The sequence below is a fragment of the Podarcis gaigeae genome, assembly GCF_964106915.1.
Source record: "Podarcis gaigeae genome assembly, chromosome: 8".
NCBI lineage: Eukaryota > Metazoa > Chordata > Lepidosauria > Squamata > Lacertidae > Podarcis > Podarcis gaigeae.
The window spans coordinates 86036639-86063894 of NC_139684.1; the positions used below are offsets into that span (position 1 = coordinate 86036639).

At 49.7% G+C, this 27256-nt stretch overlaps 1 protein-coding gene and 1 long non-coding RNA gene across 2 annotated transcripts in view; both read left to right on the forward strand.

The window, feature by feature from the left end:
• The window catches only part of LOC310851804, a 442605-nt gene that overhangs the window by 272540 nt on the left and 142809 nt on the right, over positions 1-27256 (forward strand). Inside the window, exon 6 of the long non-coding RNA XR_014567825.1 lies at positions 802-864. This is a non-coding gene — a long non-coding RNA (uncharacterized lncRNA). The remainder of the gene's footprint in view (positions 1-801; positions 865-27256) is intronic.
• The window catches only part of SIPA1L3 (signal induced proliferation associated 1 like 3), a 104681-nt gene continuing 88523 nt past the window's right edge, over positions 11099-27256 (forward strand). Inside the window, exon 1 of the mRNA XM_083753589.1 lies at positions 11099-11258. The gene's annotated coding sequence lies outside the window, so the exon portion shown is untranslated. The remainder of the gene's footprint in view (positions 11259-27256) is intronic.

Genomic DNA, 27256 nt, shown 5'->3' on the forward strand with positions numbered 1-27256 from the left:
AGAAGGTCAGCGGTTCGAATCCCCACAACGGGGTGAGCTCCTGTTGCTTGGTCCCTGCTCCTGCCCACCTAGCAGTTTGAAAGCACATCAAGTGCAAGTAGATAAATAGGTAACGGGAAGGTAAACGGCCTTTCTGTGCACTGCTCTGGTTTGCCAGAAGCGGCTTAGTCATGCTGGCCACATGACCCGGAAGCTGTACGCCGGCTCCCTCAGCCAGTAAAGCGAGATGAGCGCCACAACCCCAGAGTCAGCCACGACTGGACCTAATGGTCAGGGGTCCCTTTACCTTTAAGGTGCTCCTGGAAGGAATTTTTTTATTTTGTTTCGTCCACAGAAAACCCGACTGATGTTTGCTCTGATTTAGCTGTAAGGAGAAGGTTTTCCTGGGAGAAAGCGGCAGTAGAAGTGAATGGATGGACGAACCCTTAGAGCACAGGTGAGAACGAAGGGACAGGGCAGAGGTGTGTAAGATTAGGAGGAGGAGTTTGGATTTGATATCCCGCTTTATCACTACCTGAAGGAGTCTCAAAGCGGCTAACATTCTCCTTTCCCTTCCTCCCCCACAACAAACACCCTGTGAGGTGAGTGAGGCTGAGAGACTTCAAAGAAGTGTGATTAGCCCAAGGACACCCAGCAGCTGCATGTGGAGAAGCAGGGAATCGAACCCGGTTCCCCAGAATATGAGTCCACTGCTCTTAACCACTACACCGCCCTGGCTTTTAGGCACAGTGTGGAGAAATTAGATAGAGAAACTCTCGGAAGACACAAGATTTACCCACCTGGGAAGAATGGCAGATGAAGTTGATGGACTATATGGAACTGGCGGAAATGACTGGCAGAATCCGAGACCAGGGAGAAGAGTCGGTGGAAAAAGACTGGAAAAAGTTTAAAGACTATTTACAGAAATACTGTAAAATCAATGAATGTTAGAAAAATGTTGGAATGAAGTTATATGGCTTTAGTAGAAATGTTATAAGGAATTAAGTACAAATAGATTATTAATGTATTAAAGGAAAAAATAAGGTTAGAATATGCTAAGATAATTACAGGACAGAAAACAGAGGAAGATGGAAAGGAATTGCTGAAACAGTTAACTGAAGTGGAATACAAAAAGGGAGGTGTGAGGAGGTCGTTGAAACAAGCGAATGAAAGATAAGATATTGAAATTATCTGATGTGTCTTAAATTGTTTTTGTTTTGTTTTGTTAGTTTAATGTCTTAGTGTTAGTGTTATGTAGTGTCTTTGTTTTTGTATTGTACTCTATTGTTTTGTTTAATTTTTTCTTCTTTAACCTGGCCTTTGGTTAATTGACATCCAATGCTGTTTTAAAATGTGTTATGGAAGTGGAGATTATTGGGTTGTCTTTGTCTTTGATTTTTTAAAAATTTTATTGGAATTTTATTTACAACATAACATAAGCCCCCAATACACAATCCACCCTCATTAAACGTAAACATAACATACAGTGAGCATAAAATACAACAATACAAACAACGAAATAAAAGACTTCCTTTATCCTGTATCTGGCCTCCTTCTTTATTTCTTATAAACTGTTTCCTTTTTGAATAATTATTAAGATTTTTCTAATTATAACTTAAATATCCACAGTCTCCTGCAGACATTAATCAAAATGTTAACGGAGAAATCTGAGGGGTCCCTTGGACTAAAAACCAAGGACACCAGCCAGGAATACCAGAGCAAAACAGCAGCCAGTAGGCTTGGTCTTTATTGAAGACTGTCGCGACAGGACTCCCACCTGCCACCAGGTGGAACAAGATCCTGTCTTCCACTGCCTCCTGCAGTTTGGTCAAACTCATGCTGGTAGCTTCGAGAACATTATCCAACCATTCGTCCTCTGCCATCCCCTTCGCCTTGTGCCCTCCATCTTTCCCAACATCAGGGTCTTTTCCAGGGAGTCTTCTCTTCTCATGAGGTGGCCAAAGTCTTGGAGCCTTAGCTTCAGGATCTGTCCTTACCTTTATCTAAGGAAAGTGGGACATTCCAGGATCAAATCAGAAACCATGGCAGCTTCTGTAAATCCAGGACTGTTCCTGGAAAATAGGGACACTTGGATGATCTGCCATTGGTCTGAGGTGGCCAAAGTCTTGGGGCCTCAGCTTCAGGATCTGTCCTTCCAGTGAGCACTCAGGGCTGATTTCCTTCAGAATGGAGAGGTTTGATCTTCTTGCAGTCCATGGGACTCTCAAGAGTCTCCTCCAGCACCATAATTCAAAAGCATCAATTCTTTGGCGATCAGCCTTCTTTATGATCCAGCTCTCACTTCCCTACATCACTACTGGGAAAACCATGGCTTTAACTATACGGACCTTTGTTGGCAAGGTCCAATGAGTTAGGAATGAGTTACATTAGGAAGAACTTCCTGACAGTAAGAGCTGTTTGACAGTGGAATTTGCTGCCAAGGAGTGTGGTGGAGTCTCCTTCTTTGGAGGTCTTTAAGTAGAGGCTTGACAACCATATGTCAGGAGTGCTCTGATGGTGTTTCCTGCTTGGCAGGGGGTTGGACTCGATGGCCCTTGTGGTCTCTTCCAACTCTAGGATTCTATGATTCTATGAGTGCAATGAGTCCATGATAATAGGACATTATTATTTTTTTTATTATTAGATCCCAGAATGGAAATCAAATCCCAGTAAGCTGTTCCTTGAACTCTTTCCCTGGCTCCTGCACCTGTGAGGAATCACAGAGGAGGCCCTTCTGACCCACAGGCCAAGCTGGCTGAGCTGCTCCCTGGGGTTGCCATGGCAATCTCAAAGGAAGGGACCACTCCTTCTGCATCCATGGATGCAAAGGGAGCAGGATGCGTGGCAGCAATCGAACACAAGGGGGCAGTAGGGTCTCTCCTCACGGCTGACACTCTGGCAGGGGTGGGCGATCTCAGATTTCCTTGGGAATTTTTACTCAATGAAAAAAGCAAAGAAGGCAAAATCACAGCTGCTTCTCACAGCTTCAGCGTTACTAAGTAGGTATCCACATGGAAACGCACGAGGAGATGGTTGCCCATTGCAAGGGGGCTTTGCAATGTGTGTGTGTGTGTGTGTGTGTGTGTTTAGTGGGAAGTTGTAATTAATCATGTAGCATATTTTGGGCAGGAATTCTGTAAGGGAGCAGGTCTTGTCCTAAGGAAGGGGAAAGGATGGTTGCAGGACTTTTGTCATCCATTCCCAAATTGGGAGGTGGGATGGGGATAGAGGTGCGTTTTGGGTCTGGGAAGTGTCTGTGGGGGTCATAGCTGTCAACTTACAGATTTGAAAATAAGGGACCAGCAGCCTTGAAAAGAAGGGACCAGCAGCCAAAATAAGGGACCTGCAGCCTCACCTGTTCCAGGCACTCCAGTCTTCCTGTCCTCCTGCAGTCTGGTCAAACTCATGCTGGTAGCTTCGAGAACACTGTCCAACCAACTTTGTAACCAGAGGTTCAACTGAATAGAATCTGAATCACATGCACCACGAGGCATATGCAGCCTCAACTTAAGATGGCTCCCCGGCCTGGCTTTGCACTGCAAAGTTTGCAGCAGCACGTGCAACAAAATGGCATCCAGCATTCAAAACCCCCCTCAGCTTGCATTAACTAGCCACACACAAGGCATGCAAGCTCCAACCCCAGTCGTTCTTAGACTTCTTATTGGGTGAGCAACACAGCCAAGCAACACAGTTGGAGCCTCCCTCCTCCCTGGCCAACAGGGAGGGAGGGAGAGGAGCTGCTTCCTTTGAAATTTAAGGGACATCATTTAAGGGACATTTGAGGGACATCCATCAATAAGGGACAGCAGTGGGACATGGCGCTGGAATAAGGGACTGCCCCTTCAAATAAGGGACACTTGACAGCTATGGTGGGGGTGGCGAGATGTAATTAATTAACACCAGACCCTCCTGTTTTCACTTTTCACTAAATGGTGTATACTGAGTTTGTATCTTAGAATGGGCAAATTTCATCGATTTGGCTGCTGGGTACAATTCCTGCACCACCGGGACACATTTGGGAAATGGCAGTTCTGAATACACCTCTCTAGCTATGCACTACAGAAATAGCGCCTACCCCAAATCCATGTAACAGTAGTTGAATCTGACTCCATCACTGGCAAATAGACAGGGCAGCAGACTAGCTCAGGGAGCGCACAGTTGTGTTCCCTCCCTGGCTATCAGAATCTGCTGCCTGAGGCGGCTGCCTCCTCTTGTCTAATGGCAGGGCCGGTTCTGCCTGAGCTCCTTCCTGTGGGAGACAGAGAAGGCAGGGAAGGTCGCTAGCTCTTGTTCCTGGCAGGCCCGTTTGCTGCTCCTGGACTCATTTCCAGAATTTGCCCTTAATTAGGGATCTTTGGTTTTAATGGGTGGATTACTTGTGGGCGCAGGTTGAGGTCCAGATGGTTTCTTCGTTAGTCTAATTAATGGTCAAAGCTTAGATTAAATTCCCGAGAGGAGGAGGAGGAGGACATGGTCTGGCTGAGGAGAGGCAGCAGAGAGATGGTGTGGTTGTTTTTTTAAATTTTATTAACACATAAAACACATTTACACAATACATGTACACAACACACTACCTTATTTTCATAACATAAAACATACCTACATTATTCCATATAATACCTACCTATACTGTACATATCAACATACCTACACTCCTACCCCACAGACACCCACCAAGTGACTTGACTTCCAGCCCTTCTTGTTACGCTACTTTATTTTTCCAACTAGCTTAAACGCATTTCATTATTTCTTTAATCTCTTCTTCTGTCTTGACTTTACTCTCCTTTCACAATAATCATTTTCTGGATTCACTCATTATCTGTCAGAAATTCTACTTTTCCCATATAAATTTTGATGTATTCCTTAAAGATAGCTCACTCCTTATTCGTTTTTTGTACCATATCTCCTCTTATCCTCCCTGTTGGGTTCAGCAATATGGAAGCATTCCATCATTTTAGAAAAACAGTCTGTTTTAGTTGGGACGCTGCTGCTTTTCCAATTTTTTCCAACCTTGCCGCCGTAGTTGCATACGTAAATATTGGTCTGAACGTTCTTTTTATTTCCTCTGACATGATACCTAGGAGAAAGGATTCTGGGTTTTTTCCAACTGAAAATCTAAACATCTTTTTCAGTTCATTATAGATACTTTCCCAGAATCCCACTATTGGGAGATGGTGTTGACACAGCTGAGGAAATGCATCTTGTAGCCTGTAGCCTGCTGGGAGGTTCCTCGGCCATGCTGGACTCCTGCCAACTGCCCCATACGGACCAACTCACTTAAGATTAACAGGATCCCTACTCCACCCCTGCTTTCCAATCCCTAGGTGTTCATCAGTATGCAGATGATACCCAGCTCTACCTCTTTCAAATCAGAACCAGTGAAGGTGGTGAAGGTCCTGTATGAGTGTCTGGAGGCGGTTGGAGGATGGATGGCGGCTAACAGATTGAGGTTGAATCCTGACAAGACAGAAGGACTGTTTTGGGGGGACAGGAGGCGGGCTGGTGTGGAGGATTGGCTGGTCCTGAATGGGGTAACTGTGCCCCTGAAGGACCAGGTGTGCAGCCTGGGAGTCATTTTGGACTCACAGCTGTCCATGGAGGTGCAGGTCAGTTCTGTGTCCAGGGCAGCTGTCTACCAACTCCATCTGGTACACAGGCTGAGACTCTCCCTGCCCGCAGACTGTCTTGCCAGAGTGGTGCATGCTCTAGTTATCTCCCGCTTGGACTACTGCAATGTGCTGTATGTGGGGCAACCTTTGAAGATGACCGGAAACTGCAATTAATCCAGAATGCAGCAGCTAGACTGGTGACTGGGAGCGGCCGCCGAGACCACATAACACCGGTCTCCCAGTACGTTTCCGAGCACAATTCAAAGTGTTGGTGCTGACCTTGAAAGCCCTAAATGGCTTCGGTCCAGTATACCTGAAGGAGCGTCTCCATCCCCATCGTTCAGCCCAGACACTGAGGTCCAGTGCTGAGGGCCTTCTGGCGGTTCCCTCCCTGTGAGAAGCCAAGTTACAGGGAACCAGGCAGAGGGCCTTCTCGGTAGTGGCACCTGCCCTGTGGAATGCCCTCCCAGCAGATGTCAAAGAGAAAAATAACTACCAAACTTTTAGAAGACATCTGAAGGCAGCCCTGTTTAGGGAAGCTTTTCATGTTTAATAGGTTATTGTATTTTAGTGTTTTGTTGGAAGCTGCCCAGAGTGTCTGGGGAAACCCAGCCAGATGGGTGGGGTAGAAATAATAAATTATTATTATTATAATGCAGAAGAAGCTGGTTTATGTCTCTCTTGCTCTCTGTGGGACACATTGCCCTGGAGTGCACTGGGCTTGTTAGGCAAGCCGGCAGGAGAACTTGGTGGCTCCAGCCCCAGCTTCAGCTGCTAAGCAGGCATTCAAGAGCTGAGCAAGGTTTCTGAGCAGGTGCCCCGTGTCCGTGTGAAAGTGCTGGTGGACTTGTTATAGGTCTTCAAGCTTTCTTGACTACAGGGCAGGCACAGGAAGAGATGGGGATTTTGCTCCCGGGTTCTGCAAGCCATCCCTTGGGTCCTGCTCCACACCTGCAATTAATGTCTTCATGGTTTGATTCCCAGGGCATGCAGGATTGTTCTCTTTCCTTGTTACCAGGCTCATATAGAGCTACTCTCCTAGGGTGAGTAGAGAGTTTTCTGCAGACGTTCCATAGAGTCATAGAACCCCAAGTGTCATCTAGTTCAATCCCTTGCAATGCAGGAATCTCAGATAAAGCATCCATGACAGATGGCCATCCAACATCTGGTTCAAAACCTCCCACAGAGAGTTCACAACCTCCCGAGGGAGACTGTTCCACTGTTGAACTGCTCTTACTGTCAGAAAGTTCTTCCTGATGTGCAGTCGGAATATCCTTTCCTATAACTTGAAGCCATTGGTCCTACCCTCCAGAACAGGAGAAAACAAACTTGCTCCATCTTCCATAGGACAGCCCTTGAGATAGCTGAAGATGGCTTTCATATCTCCTCTGAGTCTCCTCTTTTCCAGACTAAACACACCCAGGTCCATTCCTCATGACTTGGTTTCAAAAGCAATCTATATTTTCTTTTACTCTACTACGAGCCAAGGTGGTCATGGATGATTATTATTAGCCAATTATAAGAAATAAATAGTGGCACCAACTGAAGGTTAAATTAACAAATTCACACCATGTACTTCAGTGCAGTCAAGGGCTGCTCAATGAACTCTAGTGTCGTGGAGGCTTCTGGGTGGTTTTTGGCGGAGTCTGGTAAGCAAGAGGATCCAAAACAAGATTCCTTTAATCAGGCTGGAAATTCTGCTTTTTCTTCCCCTGCAGCTAAAGTGAGGAAAGTGATTGGTCACGTTTTGCCAGATGGCTTCCACAATTTCCTTGCAGCAGGTAGAAACCTGAGTGTCTTGATGGCATGGCAGAAAACTTGGCTGCTTCACCAGGGGCGGGCAGAGAATGAACGCAGCAGATCCACAAGACCCCATAGGCTGGCCTGTTTGGACAGACAACACAAGTCATGAGACACAGGGTGAAACACCAAACCTGCTGGGACTTCCCTCCCTTGTTAGCAATACTGCATTCCAGCGCCCTGAAGGCAGACAAGCCCACAAGAAACAAATGAGGTAAGGCGATATCAGCTATTTCACCAGCGATGCTAGGAAGTAAAAGTTTGCTGGCTTTCGGTCTTCGTGCAGCTTTGCATTGGGTAAAATTTGCCAGGCAAGAGCCATCAGTTTCTCCCTTTCTCCTCCATTCCAGCCAGTGTTTTCTTTCCTCCACCTGTTACAAGACTTACAAAACTCAAATGAAATGTTTATAATTATTATAATTATATTTATTTATTTATTTATTTATTTATTTATTTATTTATTTATACCCTGCCCATCTGGCTGAGTTTCCCCAGCCACTCTGGGCGGCTCCCAATCCAGTTTTAAAAACAATACAGCATTAAATATTTAAAACTTCCCTAAACAGGGCTGCCTTTAGAGGTCTTTTAGAGATAGGATAGCTGCTTATTTCCTTCACATCTGAAGGGAGGGCGTTCCACAGGGCGGGTGCCACCACCAAGAAGGCCCCCTGTCTGGTTCCCTGTAACTTCACTTCTCGCAGTGAGGGAACTGCCAGAAGGCCCTCAGCGCTGGATCTCAGTGTCCGGGCAGAATGATGGGGGTGGAGAAGCTCCTTCAGGTATACTGGACTGAGGCCGTTTAGGGCTTTAAAGGTCAGCACCAACACTTTGAATTGTGCTTGGAAACGTACTGGGAGCCAATGCAGATCTCTCAGGACCAGTGTTATGTGGTCCCAGCGGCCACTCCCAGTCACCAGTCTCGCTGCCGCATTCTGGATTAACTGCAGTTTCCGGGTCACCTTCAAAGGTAGCCCCACTTAGAGCACATTGCAGTAGTCCAAGCAGGAGATAACTAGAGCATGCACCACTCTGCTGAGACAGTTTGTGGGCAGGGAGGGTCTCATCCTGCGTACCACATAGAGCTGATAAACAGCTGCCCTGGACACAGAATTAACCTGCACCTCCATGGACAGCTGTGAGTCCAAAATGACTCCCAGGCTGTGCACCTGGTTCTTCTTCCCTGCAATTTGAATCTGTCTCAAGCTTGCTCCATCTTCTATGGGGCGGCCCTTCAGATACTGGAAGATGGCTCCCATTTCACCTCTCTGTCTCCTCTTTTCCAGGCTAAAGAGAAGTTTAGGACCTTTTACTAGAGTTGTAACATGTGTTTGTTATGAATATGTGTTTACTGTAACCTGATGCCTCAGGAAGTTATTGCACAAGAGGAATAAAAGCAGGTTGTTTTATTACCTGAAATGAAGGTGACTGAATATATGTGCGCTGGTTAAGGATAAACACATATTATTCCTAACAAACACACATTAGAACTCTAGCAAAACGTCTTAAAGCTCTTGGGAGTGTGTGCTAGACATGGGTTCAGACACACATATTGTAACAGGCCATGCAGCCTGTGGAATCGGCTCCCGATAAGAGGAAGCCAGCCCATCATGGAACCTGCAGAACTGGATTCACCCCCTCCCAGGGTTGCATGCCAGGATCAGTCCAACAGGCATGGTGGCGCAGGCTGTTATTGAGGTAGGAAATTCCTCTGAATTGGGAGAGGATGTTGTTAGGGAGCTTAGAGCGGACGCCGCAGGTACTTCATGACACAGGATGTGTAATTTATTTCATGACATTTACATATAGTTGGTTTACAGAGAATAAAACAATATAAATATCAGTGAAAACAACTCTTTAAAAGAGGCATGCCTAGCTGCCTGACAAATGTACAGCCAATCACACGCGGTTCACATGCCCCATGGGGACACATTGTGCCAGCCGTTTCCAAAAAAATTTGGGCCTGCTTGGTTCCCAAAAGGGACACGGGTGGTGCTGTGGGTTAAACCACAGAGCCTGGGGATTGCCGATCAGAAGGTCGGCGGTTCGAATCCCCGCGACGGGGTGAGCTCCCGTTGCTCAGTCCCTGCTCCTGCCAACCTAGCAGTTCAAAAGCACGTCAAAGTGCAAGTAGATAAATAGGTACCGCTCCGGTGGGAAACGGCGTTTGCATGCACTGCTCTGGTTCACTAGAAGCGGTTTAGTCATGCTGGCCACATGACCTGCAAGCTGTACACCGGCTCCCTCGGTCAATAAAGCTAGATGAGCGCCGCAACCCCAGAGTCGGTCACGACTGGACCTAATGGTCAGGGGTCCCTTTACCTTACCTGGCTCCCTAAGTTCCTTGCCAGTGCCCCCCACCTTACCCTATAAAAAGGATTATTTATCACCCACTATCCACACAGAAACAAATCAATTGCATGTTTATTGAGAATCCAATTAAAACTATTTAGTTTAATCTATTCAACAAAATTGGTGGATTTCATCCATTGAGACCAGCTTTTCAAAGTCTGGAAAGTTATTTCCACCTGCAGGGTGTGCCCCACTTGCCTCTCAGTGCCCACCTGGGTCATTCTACTGCACACTTTGGGAACCACTGCCTTATGCCTTATGCAAATGCATTTGAATTGTGTGGTGATAGCAGCAGGTAAAGGTAAAGATAAAGGACCCCTGGATGGTTGAGTCCAGTCAAAGGAGACTATGGGCTACGGAGCCCATTTCGCTTCAGGCTGAGGGAACCCACGTTTGTCCAGTCGTGACCCCATGACCTCGTTTCACAGGCAGCCCTAATTGGGCCCTCGGCCACCTCACAGCTTGCCAAAAGTGCAGGTCTCCAATACTGATGCTTGTGGGGTGTGTGTCCAGTTGTGGTTGGTATGGAGCAATAGCTGCAGGCAGAGTATGGCAGAAAAGGGGGGTGCTAGGGGGGGGTTTGGGGGTAGGATTTTTTCCTCTGACTTTTTTCTGGCCCACGTAGGACCAGTCTGAATAGTTGGCCTTGGTGAAGACTTGACGTTTTCATCCCCAAAAAGTTTTTGATTTGAGTTTCTACTGAAATGAGGCTGCATTTTAATGTTGTATTTTAATCTTGTTTTTAAGTTGTATTTTAATCAATTGTTTTTATACTTGGTGTTAGCTGCCCTGAGCCAGGTCTTGTCTGGGGAGGGCAGGGTATAAATAACATTTATTATTATTGTTGTTGTTATTGTTATTATTAAGGAAACCTTCCTGTGATGGCCTTGAGTGGGCCAGTGCACAGGATTCATACGTGCACATTCACTCCGCCCGTTTCCCCGTGTTTAAGACCCACTTTCTTCCTGTGGCTTCAGAGTCGCCCGGGGATGCGAGTTTTTCCCGGGGAAGCCTAGCAGAGGGCTGCGGCCGCATAAGGAACTCTGCACATGGTCAGGGGCAGCCTCTCCCTCCGATCCCCCGCATGCTCGGCCGCCCCACGAGGCTCGTAGTCTCGCCTTCAGAGGAGTCCTGCGCCTTTAAGACGCGCGGCGGCCCCTCAAGCCGAGGGGCGGAGCTTCCCCCGGCGGCGCCGCCCTTTCCCTGAGCGAGCAAACCCGGCCCGAGCTCCGGCGGCGGGAGGGCGGAGCTTCTATTTTACGGCTCCGCCCCCTCTTCCGCTCGCGCTTCCTCCTTCGACACTCACTAGAGGCGAGGAAAAGGCGGGGCTCCGCTCTGGCCCCGCCCCCCGCCCCCATGAGCGGCGCGAAGAGGCGAGGCGAGGGGGCGGAGCTTCCTCCCGTGGCCCCGCCCTCCCCTGGGCGAGCGAGCGAGTGAGCGCGGCCGAGCCCGGCCAGAGCAGCTGAATCCTCTCTTCGCTCCTTCGCGGCGCCGCCTCGCGCTCCCCCCCTCGTCCGCCAGGTGAGTCCGCGCCTCCGCTCGACCCCCCCTCCCTCCGCGCGCGCCTCGTCAGCCTCGTCCCAGAGCGACCGTTGGGCGCCGCCATTCGCCCCCTGGGGACGGGGGGGGGGGACACACGCGGGGAAAGGCAAAGGGACCTGCCGCGACTGCCCTCCGCTCCCTCCCTCGACTGCCCAGCCGCCTCCCGGACTCGTCTCCCCTCAGCCCCGGCGCCTTCTCTCCCTCAGAGCCGCCGCTTCCTCCTCTTCGTCGCCCCCCATTCCCGCCGCTCCGGTCCCCGCTCCCGCCTCGCCGCACGAACACAGTGGGGGCCGCGCGGGGCCTCCTGGGAGCCGTAGTCCGCTCGCTTCTGCCCCTCAGGGACGGCGGCGCGGGCGGGACTACGCTTCCCGGCGGCCCCCGCGCGAGAGGGCTTCTCCTCGCTCCCCGTTTCCACCGGGGCTGCGAGGGGGGGGGAGCGAGGAGGGCGCGCGCGTGGCTCCGGGGGAACGGAAGGGGCGGTCCCTGGAGGGAGGGGGCGGGGCGCCGGGCGGCTCCTGCAGCGGGCAGGAAACACGCCCGGACCCGCTTCGGGGGCTTCGGGTTGGGAAGGGATCTCCAAGGGCCATCTAGTCCAGCCCCCTGCAATGCAAGAATCGCAACTGAAGCAGGGCTTCCCTGAGCGCCTGCACGGCCCCCTATTTCTTTCAAGGGAATGGCTTTCCTCGTGTCCCGGGGCGAAAGCGAAGCCACCCCCAGAAGAGCTTCGGAGTTGCCCCCCCCCCATGCCTGCGCCCTTCCCATCAATTGCTCAGCCCCGCAAGCTGTTTGTCCATCTGCCTTGCTGACTTTGCATCTGCCCCGCTTCTCCCACCCAACTCCGGGCAGCTTTGTCCTCGTGGGCTGAGTGCTTGGCTCCGTGAGCTCTCCTCCCCGCCCCCAGCAACTGCGAAATGTGGGATCTGGTGCAGCAGCTCGAGCTTCTCCCCAGTGGGAGCCTCTGCAGGGCTTTCCTGACCTAATTTTGCAGACAATCGCCTATTCAGGCCGGGTCTGGTGCTGCCTGAGAAAACATGATTGGTGGAGGGGGCGGGAGCCTCAATTTCCAGTTTGGGTTTTGTTTGCCATCTCTCCAATCTGTACCGTGGGGCTTGGCATAGGGAGATGCTTGCCTTTGCCCAACACCCATTTTTGAAGAGGAGGGCTAAGTTGTGTACTTCTCTCTTCTCATGCTGACATTTTTCCTCTCCCCTCCTGGCAAAGGGGTGCAGTCTGGTTTGTGTTGCACTGGAGGCATGGGTGAAGCCTGCCAGGTCTCCTGTCTAGCATCCGCCTGGCCAAGGTGCACACTTTCCTTCCAGGAAGTTGGGTGGCTCTCTGGCTGCCAGAGGAACAGCAGTTGCCCTGCTCCAGCCCCGAACTTGGCATGAAGTCTCCCTCCATGGTGACTTTGGCCGGGCTTTATCATAATGTCGGTAGACTGGTGACTACAAAGGGGACAGAGTTTGATGTGCTGTGAGAGAGATTTAGTGAGGAATGCAGCAGGCCCTCTTCCTAATCTCGCTTGTGCTGACCTGCCAAAACATGACACTGATTTCCAGATGGCATTAGCCGTGTGAACTTTGGGGCTGAGGCTGTTCGGACTACCTAGGTGATTCCCACCCCACCCCCCTCTTTACAAACAGCTCTGGGTTTTCTCTTTGGGGTGGATCTCCAATCAAAGGGTCAATGTGTCGCCAGAGAAGCTGAATCGGAAAAATGGAATCCAAACAGACAAAAATGACATTTAAGGGGGGGTTAAACTTGCTCGCTTTGCCTGAAGGTATTGGCTCCATTATACTCTCTGCAAGGAACAGCTGCACCAGGAGCCGGAGGCAGCAGCCAGAGCAGGGGGATTTGCAGCATTAGGGGCAGGGTACTGTCAGACACCGACTTAATAACCCCCCTATTGTTTGTCTGGATGCCGGAGAGGAAAGTGGCTCTTAGAAGGGGATGCAGAAAATCCTGGGAGTGTCTGGGAAGATTGGGATTGTTTACCAGGGAAGGGAGGCAAATAAACGGGGGTCTGATAAGGGCCTGGAAATTGTGCACCAGAAGAGAGCATGTGTGGGGATAGTTTTAGTCTTTGAAATCCTGGGATGGCAGCTTCTGAGTTTATGTGGGAGAGGAGACTGGGGGTTGGCTGGCTGTGCTTGGTCTGTGGTGGTGGCCTGTACATGCTGTGGTGATGGGCATGTGAACAACTCGGTGTTTGCCATGCGAGTCTTGCAGGTGTGTGTTGCATGCAGCTGGAGCAAGCAGGTGTCCTAAGTCCTTAGGAAGACCCAGAGAGGGTCCTTGGGTCAGGCCAAAGAGAGCCCATCTAGTCAGCACCCTGTTCTCACAGTGAGGCCTGGGACCATGTCTGTTGCCCAGACCTGGACCTTAGCAGTGGCAGACCAGGGCAGGTGCCAGTTTCCTCTGCTGCTGCCTTTGTTAGGGGAACTTCCAGAATCACTGGGCTGAAAGCAACCAGAAAACCCTCCTTATCTGCACCCCTTTCACCTGGCAAGGTCAGTTGCATATCACCCCTACAAGTTAGACTTTCAGGTGCAGTGGGGAAAAGGCCAGAGGGTTGGCATGAATGGGGACCGGTGCAAAACTGGCTGCTGAAATGTTTGCTGTGTCGCCTGCAGTGTCCACTTCCATAGACTTAAAATACGGTTTCCCACGTGTGAAATAGGTGTAAGTCCAGCAGGACAAGCGCACAGGTGTGCCCAAGTGTCGGAAACGGTTGTCCAGCTCTGCTCAGAAGCTTGGGGAGAATGCAGGTGCCTTCCTGTCTCCAAGGCCTAAAGTTAGCACTTGCTGAGAGTGAGGTGTGCTCCCAGGCTTGGGTCAGCATCAGCCTGCCTTCAAGAGGAACAAAGCCAGAGAGTCCAAATGGGAGAGTTTCTGTTTGTTCTAAAGGTACACAAATGACTCTCCAGGCAGGGGTAGCTGTCCTTAAGCAAACAGCCACTCCCCTGCAGTGTTTGCCTCCCAAACATTCCTGCTGCAGGCACCTGAAAGTGAAATGGGCGGAAGGTGCAGGGCGGCAGTTATGAGCTGTGAGGGATTGTCTGTAGCACGGAAGTCTTAATACGTTGCCTGTATCCTGCCTCTGATCTGCACACGGCTGCCCCTTGGCTGCCTGGGATCAAATCCCCAATTTTATAGCCAAAATTGTTCACTGGAGACAGGGATAGAAATCAGTGAATTCTCCTCAGAATATTTCTTTTGTGTGGGGTGGTCACACTTCCCCTTCTCTAGTGTGAGAGACATCACCTCCATGCTTTCCCTTTTCTGTGGGATGCATTGGGAGATCTCTAGCTTCCGTCCTATTAAGAGCCTTTGCCAGATCAGGCCCAAGAGGCCCATCTAGTGCAGCATCCTGTTCTCACCTTTCCTGGGAAGCCAACTTGCAATTCCCAAAAACAGTGCATACAGTGGTCCAGGTACCTTCAACTTTCTCAGACCCAGGAAGCTTGCATTTGGGGATGCATTTCCTAATCTTTTGCCATATCTTTGCACGGTTGTCGTGTGCTCCTGCTGTGACCCCCCAGTGACTGCAATAAACTCTCCTAGAAGTTGCGGGGTTTGAGACCCACCCATAAGGGCTGCTGCCTCCGGTGAGGTGCCTTCATTATTCAGAGGGGGGGTTGTAGAATGGGGACCTAGTGAAATGGGATTGGACCCTCAGGCTTCTGGGGCTCTTCTGGATCCCTTCCGGATTGGGAGCAAGGCAGGGGGCTTAATAAAGCGAAACCTTTGTCGTGCATGGATCGCCTGGGATGCCCTTGCCCCACTGAGTGAGACAGAAAGAGGAGACACACACAACCCTTGGGGCAACCATCCATTGGGCCGCTCTCTTGTGCAGACACCGCTGCCAGGAACAGCCTGGGCATGTGGGCTGCCTCCACCCACTTCACTCTACTGCCAGGAAGATGAAATGCGAGAGTGGGCTGGATGGCCGCCTCCCAGTTCGCTTCATGTGCAAGTAAAGCACGGGAGAGGCTTGAACTTAGAGTTAAAAGAGGTATAGAAGAAAAGGCAGCAAAGAGAGGCCAGAAAGGGAAGAAAGGATATTGATGTGTAGAGGAATACGGGGGCAATTCAGTGAGAATCCCTGTGCACGCCTTGCCTTGAGGGTCTCTTGTGGGCTTCACGCTCCCTGTACTGAGGGTCTGCTATACAAGGCCTGTCGGGATGGGTGAGACTCCCAGGGTTAGAAAATGGGAATGGAACGCTAGGAGCCATGTGGCTGCTGGGACCTGGGTTGTGCGTGCCAAAACAAAATGGCTAGGCGCCAAATTTTCTTGGTTGCTGCCCCGCTACCAGACCAGGCAGCCCCGCAGCAAAATAACAACAACAACAACAATTGCTGTGGGTGAATCGGTGTCTGGAGGGTAGCATGGCAGCTAAAGATCTGTCTTTTGCTAGCGCGCTACCCTGCAAACACCTGATTCGCACGGCAGCAAAAAAACGACAAGCCTTTTGCTGCCTCTGTGCCTTGGCAGACCAGGCAGGTGGAGGTGCTAAGCCAGGTGCCAAGGGTGGCTGGCGCCTGGACATCTCCGTTCTGTCGCAAAAGGCTCTCAAAATGCGACTGACACCTGGCTAATTCCGAAAGCTGGAAATCCGCCTTTCTCCCGACAGAGAACTTAAGTAAGTACCAGTGTTTACTTCTGTAGGGAGGAAGGGGAACCTGTGTAGAGGTTACATCTCAGCAGTTCCCAGATCGGGTGGGAGCTGCTGAAGGCTGATCCGTATTGACTCCCTGCTGCTGAATTCACCTGTCAAAAGGGTAGTTTCCAAGGCAGGATACTTACCTGAATGACGGTCTGCATTTACTGAAAAAATAACACCTTATTGCACCTATGTTTGTCTCCCCCGCCCCACTTAACCTGGTGGAGATGGAGTCTGCCTTCCGTTTTGCAGTCTGCTTCTTGATCAGACGTGAGCAGGGCTCGCCGGTCAAGTCCTTCTTGCCTCCGTGCCACCGCTTCATTCTAAGTCATTGACCACCCCATAAATCTGCAAGTCTTCACGGCCTAGGACCCTCGTACCTACGGGACCGCCTCTTCCAGTATGCCCCACGGAGGACCTTAATGTCCATAAATAGCAACACCCTAGTGGTCCCGGGCCCTAAGGAAGTCAGATTAGGCTCAACCAGAGCCAGGGCCTTCTCAACACTGGCTCTGGCCTGGTGGAACGCTCTGTCTCATGAGACCAGGGCCCTGTGGGATCTGATTTCTTTCTGCAGGGCCTGTAAGAGAGTTGTTCCGCCTGGCCTTTGGCTTGGAATCAAATTGATCCCCTCCCCCTCTTTCCTTTTTCTTTTCTCCTTCTGTGATGGAACTCCTATTTGGGGACTTCCCTGGTTTTTCTGGCCCACGTAGGATTAGTCTGGACAGTTGGCCTTGGTAAAGACTTGACGTTTTCATCCCCCCCCCAAAGTTTTTGATTTGAGTTCCTACTGAAATGAGGCTGCATTTTAATGTTGTATTTTAATCTTGTTTTTAAGTTGTATTTCAATCAATTGTTTCATACTGGTGTTAGCCGCCCTGAGCCCGGTCTCGGCTAGGGAGGGCGGGGAATAAATAAAATTTAATAATAATAATAAAGTCTTTACGGTCGCTTGTGGGATGCTTTTCCCTGTCAAACCGAAGCTTCGGCTGCCCTGCAGAGGATTGCAGGGGGCTTCTAGTGGAGATGTGAGCTTCAGGGTGCCGGCGCTCTGGCACGGCTACCTCTGTTTCCAAGAGTTTCACAAGCTGTTTTCAACTTGGACTCTTGGTTCTTGCAAATTCCACCTCCTGTTCGCGGCGGAAATCTTCTCTGGAGGCATGCTGCAGTTGAGCTCACAGGATGCGTGGTTAGTTTTTCTGTGTGGGGATCTGGGGGGATTTGAGCAGGAGAAGAGAGACTTTACAACTCGTGTCCTGTTGAATTTTCTCTCTCCCCCCCCCCATCAGATTTGTTTCATTCCTGCCCCCTGTGATTGATGCCTTACAGAGTGTTCCTTCCCCCACTTTCCTCTGCGTTTGAGAGCTCTGCCACTCAGCTGTGGCCCATCAATCTGTAAGCCACCCACAAAAGATCTGGCGTCAACCCCCCCTTAGCAAAGCTTTCTCTTTTTGCTGTCAGCTCATGGGGGTTTGGTGCTAGCTTTCCCAAAAGCAGGCGCTTGAGCTTCGAATCCCAGCCCTTTGATTGACTCCCGTCGATCACAACTGTTGGTGCTGTGCCTCTCTGTTGGGGAAGGACCACCGTAGCTCAGTGGTGGGGCCACTTGCCTTGCACTCAGAAGGTCCCGGGCTCCATCCCCAATGGTATCTCCAACTGGGGCTGGGAGAGACTCCTGCGCCTGGAACCCTGGCAAGCCACTGCTGCCAGTCAGTGTAGACAGTACTGAGGCAAATGGACCATTAGTTTTACCGTATTTTTTGCTCTAGAAGACGCACCAGACCACAAGACGCACCTAGTTTTTCGAGGAGGAAAACAAGAAAAAAAATATTCTGAATCTCAGAAGCCAGAACAGCAAGAGGGATCGCTGCGCAGTGAATGCAGCAATCCCTCTTGCTGTTCTGGCTTCTGGGATAGCTGCGCAGCCTGCATTCGCTCCATAAGACGCACACACATTTCCCCTTTTTAGGAGGGAAAAAGTGAGTCTTATAGAGCAAAAAATACGGTACTTTGCTTCCTGTGTTTCTGTTGCACAAGGAGATGTTGGTCTCCAAGGGGAGCTCTTAAAGCCACAGAGCTCAGTGTATCTTGGGGAGTCTTCCTTGGTGGGTGATGCCCTGGTTTGGGGCCTGGAAACCGGAGTTTATACCCAGTCCCATTTCCTCCTTCCTGACCCTTCTAGGCTGTGAGGACTTTGGTGCAGGTTCTCCTTTCCAGTTTGCCTGGCAGTATCCAGATCTGCTTGGTGGCAGTGAGTGGCCAAAGGCGTCCCGTTCTGCAGACTGGATTTTGGCTTCAGCAGTTGGGTTTCATTCCGAGAGCCTTGGCAATTCCGCTCCATTCCAAGGCCTTCCTGCATCCGACAATCAATTGTTGTCGGATGCAGGAGGGACTGAGGTTCAGCTTGCTCGTCTTTGATTGGTATTCTGCCAGTGGGAAGGCGTCCGCCAACATCCACATTAGCAGGCCGCCTGCGATGGTGAGTTCCAGGAATGTAGCAAGCAATCTCTCTCGTACTGAAGATAAGTAGATCTTAATTAAATGGCAGGCTGCAGGAACAAGGTTGTTTAATAGCAGAGAGAGAGCTTCTGCCAATTCCTTCTCCCAGGACCTCCATTCCTGTGAAGAAGGCAAATCTCTCCTGGGAGCTTTCCCATGTGACCTTTAGCAAAGTGGGTCTCTTTCGACCCCTGAAAATTAGCCTGGGGCAGGATTGGGCTTCTGAGTTAAGCTTCCAGCTTCTTGAGCCCCCAAAACTCACCTAGTGCTAGAGCTGCTGTCCCCAAATTATTGAAACAGGTTGGAAATGGAAATCTTGAGAGGAAGTGATCGTGTCCTCTTTGGTTTCATGATATAGAGGCAAGGGAAAGCTGTGTGTAGTTGGACACACACTGTGGACTTTAAGAAAGCCAATTTCAAAAAGCTTATGGAACTACTGGGTGAGCTCCCATGGTCAGAAATACTTAGAGAGAAGAGGGTCCAAGTTGGATGGGAGTTTCATGAAGGTGAAATATTGAAGACACAAACATAGACAAAGAAAGGAGGATCTAAAGAAATCAGTATGGCTGCATAAGGAGCTTACAGACGAGCTGAGATTTAAGAAGGGCATGTATAAGAAAGGGAAGAAAAGGGAAATCACAAATAAAGAGTATAAACAAGCAGGCAATAGTTGCAGGGAGAACAACAAGCAGATCAAAGCTCAGAATGAGCTCAGGCTTGCAAGAGAGGTTAAAAATAATAACCAAAGATTTGTTCAGCTATGTTTGAAGCAAGAGGAAGAACAGGCAAGTAATAATAATTTATTATTTATACCCCACCCATCTGGCTGGGCCTCCCCAGCCACTCTGGGCGGCTTCCATAGAAACCAAAAATACATAATAAATATCATTAAAAAAAGAAAAGAAAAATACAGTAAAATATCACACGTTAAAAACTTCCTTGAACAGTAGCAGTTCCTCTGCACGGAAAAGACAAAGAAATGCTACTGGGTGACAGAGAGAAAGCTGACCTGCTCAACACCTACCCTACTTTGCCTCTGTCTTCACCCAAAAGGAACGTGTTGCCCAACCTGGTGATAACAGAATCAGTGATGTAAGGAGGGAGCTGCAGCCCAAGATAGGAAAAGAGGTAGTAAGGAAACAGCTAGCTACTTTAAATGAATTCAGATCTCCAGAGTTTGATGAACTGCACTCAGGGATACTAAAGGAGCTTGCAGATCTAATCTCAGAGCCTCTGTCTATCAGTCTTCGAGAATTCTTGGAAAACAGGTGAGGTCCCTACAGATTGGAGGTGGACAAATGGTGAAAAGGGGTGTGTGTGTCCCAGATAACAACCAAGCAGTCAGCTCAACACTGATACCAGGAAAGGTCCTAGAAAGATTGGTTTGAGCCTTTAGAAAATTATGCTATGATTGAGATCCAGCATAGTTTTCTCAAAAACAAGTCATGCCAGATGAATCTAAATTCTTTTCCCGATAGAGTTGCAAGCTTGGTGGGTCAGGGGAATGCTGTGAACATAGTGTATCTTGATTTCAGTAAGGCTTTTGACAAATTCCCCAATGATATTCTTGCAAAGAAGCTAGTAAAATGTGGGCTAGACAAGGTAACTGTTAGGTGGATTTGTAGCTGGAGGACTGATTGAACCCAAAGAGTACTCATTAATGGTTCCTCATCATCCTGGGAAAAAGTGACTAGTGGGGTGCCGCAGGGTTCTGTCCTGGGCCCGTTGTTGTTCAACGTCCTTAAAACAACTTGAACAAAGGGCCCAAACTAACAAAATGAATTGCAGTAGGGACAAATGTAAGGAAGAATTGCTGCACCAATATAAGATGGGGGACACCTGATTTGCCAGTAGTACTGTACGTGTGAAAAGGATCGAGGGTTCTTAGGAGACCACAAACTTAACATGAGTCAACCATGTGATGCAGCAGGGGGAAAACCACTTGCTATTCTAAGAAACATCAACAGAAGTCTAGTGTTCAGAACAAGGGAAATCATAGTGCAACTCTCTTCTGCCGTGGTCAGACCACACCTGGAATACTGTATCCAGCTCTGGGCTCCACAATTTAAGAAGGATGTTGACAAGCTGGAATGTGTGCAGAGAAGGGCGACTAAGATGATCAAAGGTCTGGAGACGAAGCCTTATGAGGAGCGGTTGAAGGAGTTGGGTATGTTTCGTCTGCAGAAGAGGAGACTGAGAGGAGATATGAGCCACCTTCAGATATCTCAAGGACTGTCCCACGGAAGATGAAGCAAGCATGTTTACTCCTCCTTGGGAGGCGAGGACCAAAACAATGGCTTCAAGTTACCAGAATGGAAATTCTGACTAAACATCAGGAATTATCTTCTGACAGTGAGAGCTGTTCAACAGTGGAAGGGACTCCGTTGGTGGACTCTTCTTCCTTGGAGGTTTTAAAGCAGAGGTTGGAGAGGGAGAGATGAGGAAAGCCAGCTTCTGTGTGAGGCCGGCAGGTAAAACCCACTTCTCTATCTTGCATCCCATCAGGTGTTGCATGGGAACAGACTGTAAATCTACAGCCTGGGAGGCCCTCCTGCCGCCTCTCCTGTTCTCTGGCTCCATGTTGTCGTCTGGGCATTTGCAACTGCTCTGCGCTTTTGCCCAGCAGAACAAGAAAGCAAATGGCAGAATCATTCCATGCCAATGAGGATTACTTGACTTTTGACACCACTAAGGAGGCCCAACTTTGTCAACTTCTTAGCCTCCTGGCTAGCGCTATCTGGTTTTCAACTTCGTGATATATCGCCAGCTAAACACCACGATATACTGATTTCTAAAATAAGATGGAGCTACGTAGAGGCGAACGTTGTAATGTCCTGGCAACTGCTACGTACTGATGAAATAATCACTTTCATCAGCAGGCAAGCCAAAATGCATCCAATCAGGACTTTGGTTTGGGGCTTGAATACCAAGTGGTGGTATTCAGGTCCAGGACAATATAAAATACAGTGATGAGTCATAGTGAATGCAAACAATCTGGGAACATACAGAACAGCAACAAAAAAAATCTAAATTTGATGCATGTCATTATATGAAAACTAACTCGATAGCATGCTTCAACTAAACCATTCAAGATTTCTGGAGAGTATATTAATGTACTATGCAGTTTTAGGGGCAAATTTAAAATTTACAAGAGAAGATTTAGTAAAAGTACTAATTAAACGTGCATACGATTAACAATATAATCTGTTTTCTACAAGTTTAAGAGTAATTCATGTAATTTACTAGTTACGTTGTATCTCCTTCCCCACTCAGAGAGCCAACTGCAATTCTATGCATGAGTAAGCCCCACTCCGTTCAACTAAACTCACTTCTACTTTCCTGGGATTAAGCCCCATTGAATCCTGGAGTCCATATTTAACACCATTTCCATTTCGACAGTGTGTATTCTCCTTCTTGCACTCTGGGACTCCAAGCTACAGTCAAGCAGTGTAGTTGAGATCACAGAATTGTAGTGTTGGAAGGGACCCAGAGTCATCTAGTCCAACCCCCTGGTGAATCGACATTCTGCTATGGCGACCGCAACCTAGGTTTAAGGTGTCGTCTGGGGCCCAGCTGATATATCTGACAGGTGTTGCACTTGACGGCAGAGCTTGCGTCACTTTGCCTTTTGAGAGGGTGAAATAAAGATCGTTTTGTATGCTGTTGTGTCACTAGACATGCAGCTTGTAACTGGTGAACTGCTTGTGGGTTTTTTGATTTTCTCAATAAGAACTATATCTGTTTTTTCTGTGTTTTTTGAATGTGGGTGGAAGGGTGTCTGAGGCATTGGAAGATAGATGGTGGGATGGCCTGGGAATCCGATTCAGAGGCTGAACCGGAGGAATCCCAGCCTGCACAGGAGTCCCCGCCTCCAGGGCCGGTTGAACTGGGGCAGGGCCTTGATTGTGAAGCGCCTGCACCTGTGCCGGATCCTCAGGAGAGGCACCAGGTGAATCCACTCTGGCTCCAGAGGTGGTTGAGGACTCAGTGCCTGCAGGTGAGTCCCCCCCCTGGGTCCAGTAACTCTTCAGCGTCTCCTGAACTGCAGAGGCTCAGGGCAGAGAGGCGAAGGGAACTGGCTTCTCCCAGGAGGAGTGCTCGCCTTAAGGCCAGGAGAGGCGGGTCTCCTGGGGGCCGGGACCGCCCCTGGCCTCAGAGAAGATAAAGGCCAGTCAGCCCGGTCCCAGGTTGCGGGAGCAACGTCGTTGATGAGCTGTTTCGGCCAGCATCCAGTCCTGTTTCCCCCAGAGTTCCTGTCCTTGCCCGGCTTCCCGCTGTGGACCCCGCTTCGCCCGAGGAGGACTGTCTGCCGACCCTCAACTCAGGTCCTGGACCTCGCCCCACGGTAACCTCCCCCCTGGACCAGCACAGATGGGCTGAGAGAACCAGGTGGCAAAATAGTTTTGTGCTTCCTTGTAGTGACAGAAAATGTTTTCCCCCTGGTGCTGAAAGAATTTTAATATTTTGTTGGAAGCCGTCCAGAGGGGCTGGGTATAAATAATAAATTATCATTGTTATAATGCTGAGGACCAGATGACCTGCAGCTCCATCAGGAAGGCTCTTCCATCGCGGAAAATACTGTGCGAGTGAGAGAGCACATGAAGCGGCCCGTGTTTCTGGAGGAAATACAAAGGGAGGCAGCTCAGAGTCCCACGCACTGGACCATGTCAGAATGGCCTCTCAATTGGCAGAAACGAAAATAATTTTCTGCTTGTAAAAAGGTTGTCCTGAGGACTCTCCAATTACACACACGTCCAGTCCTTCAAGGCAATTGTTCTTTTTCCAAGCCCTCCAGAGACGGTGGCTTGCGTCCAGCACTAATAACATTCTCGGACTAGACCCATGGAAATGAATGGATGTGGCTAGTTTAGGTCCATTAATTTTAATGGAAAGAACTCAGATGGATACAACCCCCCCCCCATGCTTCTATGTGAGAAAATGATAGCGTTTGAAGTTGCTGTGAGTGAAGGCACAGAGAGCAACAGCGATGGTTTGGGTTTTTTTGTAGGACATCTTCCTGGCTGGCTGCTGGTGGGCCCCTCAGCCGCCTCTAGGAAGTGGGTCGTGTGCTGGGGGTCATTCCTTTGTGTCCAATGGGCCTGCCCTGGCTGCTGAGACTACCTGGCTTCCTCTGAGAAGCCTACCACCCAATTCCTTGTGGACTGCTCAGGAGACGGCAAAGCTTGCTGTCAGTTCCTGGCTCGAATCCTGCCATCGCCCTTAAGACGCTTGCTGGGGACCATTTCACAAGCGACATTCTCTGCCACGGCAGAGGACCCTCTTGCTCCTCTGGGGTCTCTTTTGGTAAGGGCGCAACATTTGGGGGCTTGTCTGCCAGGCCGCCTTCTCTGCAAAGGGAACCCTGCTGCCTCGTACGCTTCAAGACGCAGAGAAGTTGCCCTTTTGCCTCTATCTTGTTTGCATTGGGGCTGGCAGGCCAGATCCTTCCCCAGCAGAGGCAGTGTGCAAGAGGAATTGGTCCAAAGTCCCCAAGGCTCTGAACGTCTGGTTCCTTTAGAGCAACTGCCAGATTGCCCCATCAGGAGAGGAGAGCATTCTTGGCACTCTGGTTCTGTTTGCAGGTTTCCCACGGGCATCTGTGAAAATGGCCCTCGGCTTTAGTTGTGATTCCTGCATTGCAAGGGGTTGGGCTAGATGGCCCCTGGGGTCCCTTCCAGTTCTATGCTTCTATCTGGTTGGCCACTGCGATAACAGGATGCTGGACTAGGTGGGCTACTGGCCTGATCCTGCAGGCTCCTCTTAGATCCTTCTGGTTCCCCTGCACATCAGTGGTTCTGCGTCCTTCCAGAGTCAAGCAGCGATTTCTTTTTAGCAGCACTTCGGTCTGTGCAGCAGAGGAGCAGCATTTGTTTAAAGCCCTAAACGGCCTCGGTTCAGTATATCTGAAGGAGCATTTCCACCCCCATCATTCTGCCCGGACACTGAGGTCCAGTGCCGAGGGCCTTCTGGCGGTTCCCTCACTGCAAGAAGCCAAGTTACAGATAGGTAGCCGTGTTGGTCTGCCATAGTCAAAACAAAAAAAAAATCCTTCCAGTAGCACCTTAAAGACCAACTAAGTCAGTTCTTGGTATGAGCTTTTGTGTGCAAGAAGCCAAGTTACAGGGAACCAGCAGAGGGCCTTCTCGGTAGTGGCACCCGCCCTGTGGAACACCTTCCCACCAGATGTCAAAGAGAACAACAACTTCCAGACTTTTAGAAGACATCTGAAGGCAGCCCTGTTTAGGGAAGCTTTTAATCTTTAACAGACCACTGTATTTTAATACAGTGGTACCTCGGCTTACATACGCTTCATGTTACAGACTCGGCTAACGGACCTCCGGAACGAATTAAGTACTTAACCCGAGGTACCACTGTACTTTGTTGGAAGCCGCCCAGAGCAGCTGGGGAAACCCAGCCAGATGGGCAAGGTATAAATAATAAGTTGTTGTTATCATTATCATTATCCTTTTTTTGTAATTGCTTTTATTTGTGTTTCTAATACGCAACAAGCAATAACAACAGCAATAAAGAGAAGAGAGTCAAATCAAGGAAGGCTATGAGGAGAAAGTGGTAGCATTGCAAAAACAGCACCCTAGTTCCAGACAGGTGTCTTTCCTAAGTACGTTATCCAAGAATGTTTTTCCCGGGAGTTCCTTCACTTCCGTGTTCAATAAATGGATGTCAAACTTTCAAAAATGTCTACTTCCTGTTCTGATTTAAAGGAGTGTCGGTGCTGGGTTGGTGGTGTGTAAAACTCAGCCAGATGGGCGGGGTATAAATAATAAATTATTATTCTTATATTGCTGTGTTTCCCAAAAAAATACATCCAGTATCAGCAGAAGCTCAGGTTGCCTTGTGGAACCTTTTGGCAGCAAACCAAGCGGCCGCATGAAGGAGCCCAGTTGCTGCTGCGTCTCAGCACCTTGGGACTTGCTTGTGTTGGCTGAGATAAATGAAGGTCTTCATTATGTCCCCTCCCCCCCTCCAGCTGCCTGCATTCAGAAAACCAAAACAGTGATTGAGCGGAAGCAAGTTTGCCAGCTTGTAAAGGTGTCGGGAGGGGGGAAGAGTTGTTCAGTAGATGGCAACTCACGGCGTGTCTCCAAAGGCAACCAATTTTGTGGGGCACCTTAAAGACATAACTAGCGCCTTTGCCATGATACCAGCTCTCTGGAGTCCAACTTTGTCAGGCGGCCAGCTGCAAGGGGTCTTATCTTATCCTGAGTTTTTATAGCTGTGGGTGTTTGGAGAGGCAGGCGGAAGGAGGGACTGAAAGGCAGATAGCACAGGCTGTGATAGAATTAAGTTGTTGGCTGTTGTCCATTCATAAAACTCCTGTTTGGGATCACCCAGACATCTTGGCGTTTAGCCAGCTTCGAGAGACCCACTTGCTTGCTGTTTTCCTGCAACCCACTTGCGGAGGCGGATCCCTTGCTGCCGGGGCCAAAACCCAGCCGGCTCCTTCCTGGGATGCAGCGACATAGTTGCCGACCTTTGCGCTGAAGAGGTCTGGGCTCGGCCTCGCGATCTTTTGCCCTCTTTCCCCGAGCAAGAGGCGTTGTTTGCAAGAAAGTCCTCCTCCTTCAGGGAGGTGAGTCAGGATCCGTGCTTTCCTTGGGAGTTGCTGCTTGAGCCAAAGCCCACCCCTGCTCTCGGCTTCTGCAAGGAGAAGGTGGTGACTGTAAATGTAGGAATGCCCTTGCCCTGGCCTTGGCAGATGGCCCAAAGGACCCATCCATGGTTTTTGCCAGGGCAGTGGGGAAAGGATTGTGGCTGGGATGATTCATCCTCTTCCTATCAGGGGCCGAAACATCTGGATTAGCAGCCTGAGGACTCCCTTCATCTCAGACCCACAAGGTGCTGTGATTATTTATTTAAGCTATTTTTGTCTACTGCTTTTCTACCTTGCTGAGCAGGTTATGTTAAAATAAGCTTAAAACCGTGTAACGCAACAAAGGAAAGCTGCAAGCGTTTTTCCTTTGGAAGGCCCAGTCTCTCCTTCCTGCAGCTGGCTCCTGAGTAGCCCTGCTGTGGGGTCTGGGTTGATCCAGGGGGTTGGCTCAGGTTTTGCGGCAGCTTCTCAGAGCAGGCCGCAAGGCTCCCGCTGTAGTTGCTGCTACCTCTTGTTTTATCCGATGACTGCTTGCTTCCCTGCAGCGCATCTGCGCGGATGTGGCTCTTTCAGGGATTTACAGGCCGGCTGACTTACTGTGACTGGTGGGGTTCCTGTGCTGCGCATTGCAGGGGAGGGGCAAATGGGATGTGGAACTGCAGTCTGGCAGTAGGGTGGTTAGCACCATTCCTTTGGGGTTGCGTGGATCCCATAGGACACTGTCTCTCTTTCTCTTATTTTGCCTTTGTAGCATTAACAGCAACAAACGGTGACCTCATGAGGCTTGGTGTAGTGCCTAAGTGTGAAAGACTCGATGAGCGACAATGACACGTAGATGCGATTCCTGCCTTTCTGGGGATTGGACTAGATGACCCCGTGGGGTCCCTTCCAACCCTACACATGCCTCTCTCCTTTGTCATACCCTTTCTGCACCAATCGGGGGCCCCACCAAGGGCACATTGCAGTGTGATCCACGCGACGGTCACCTCCAGACTTGATTATTGTAACTCATTCTACGTGGGGCTGCCCTTGAGTTTGACCCAGAAACTCCAGCAGGTGCAGAATGCCGTGGCGAGACTCCTTACGGGGTCCTCGCCACAGGATCACATTCACCCAGTGCTATACCAGCTGCACTGGCTCCCGGTGGGAGTACAGGATCAGGTTCAAGGTGCTGGTTTTAACCTTTAAAGCCCTATACGGC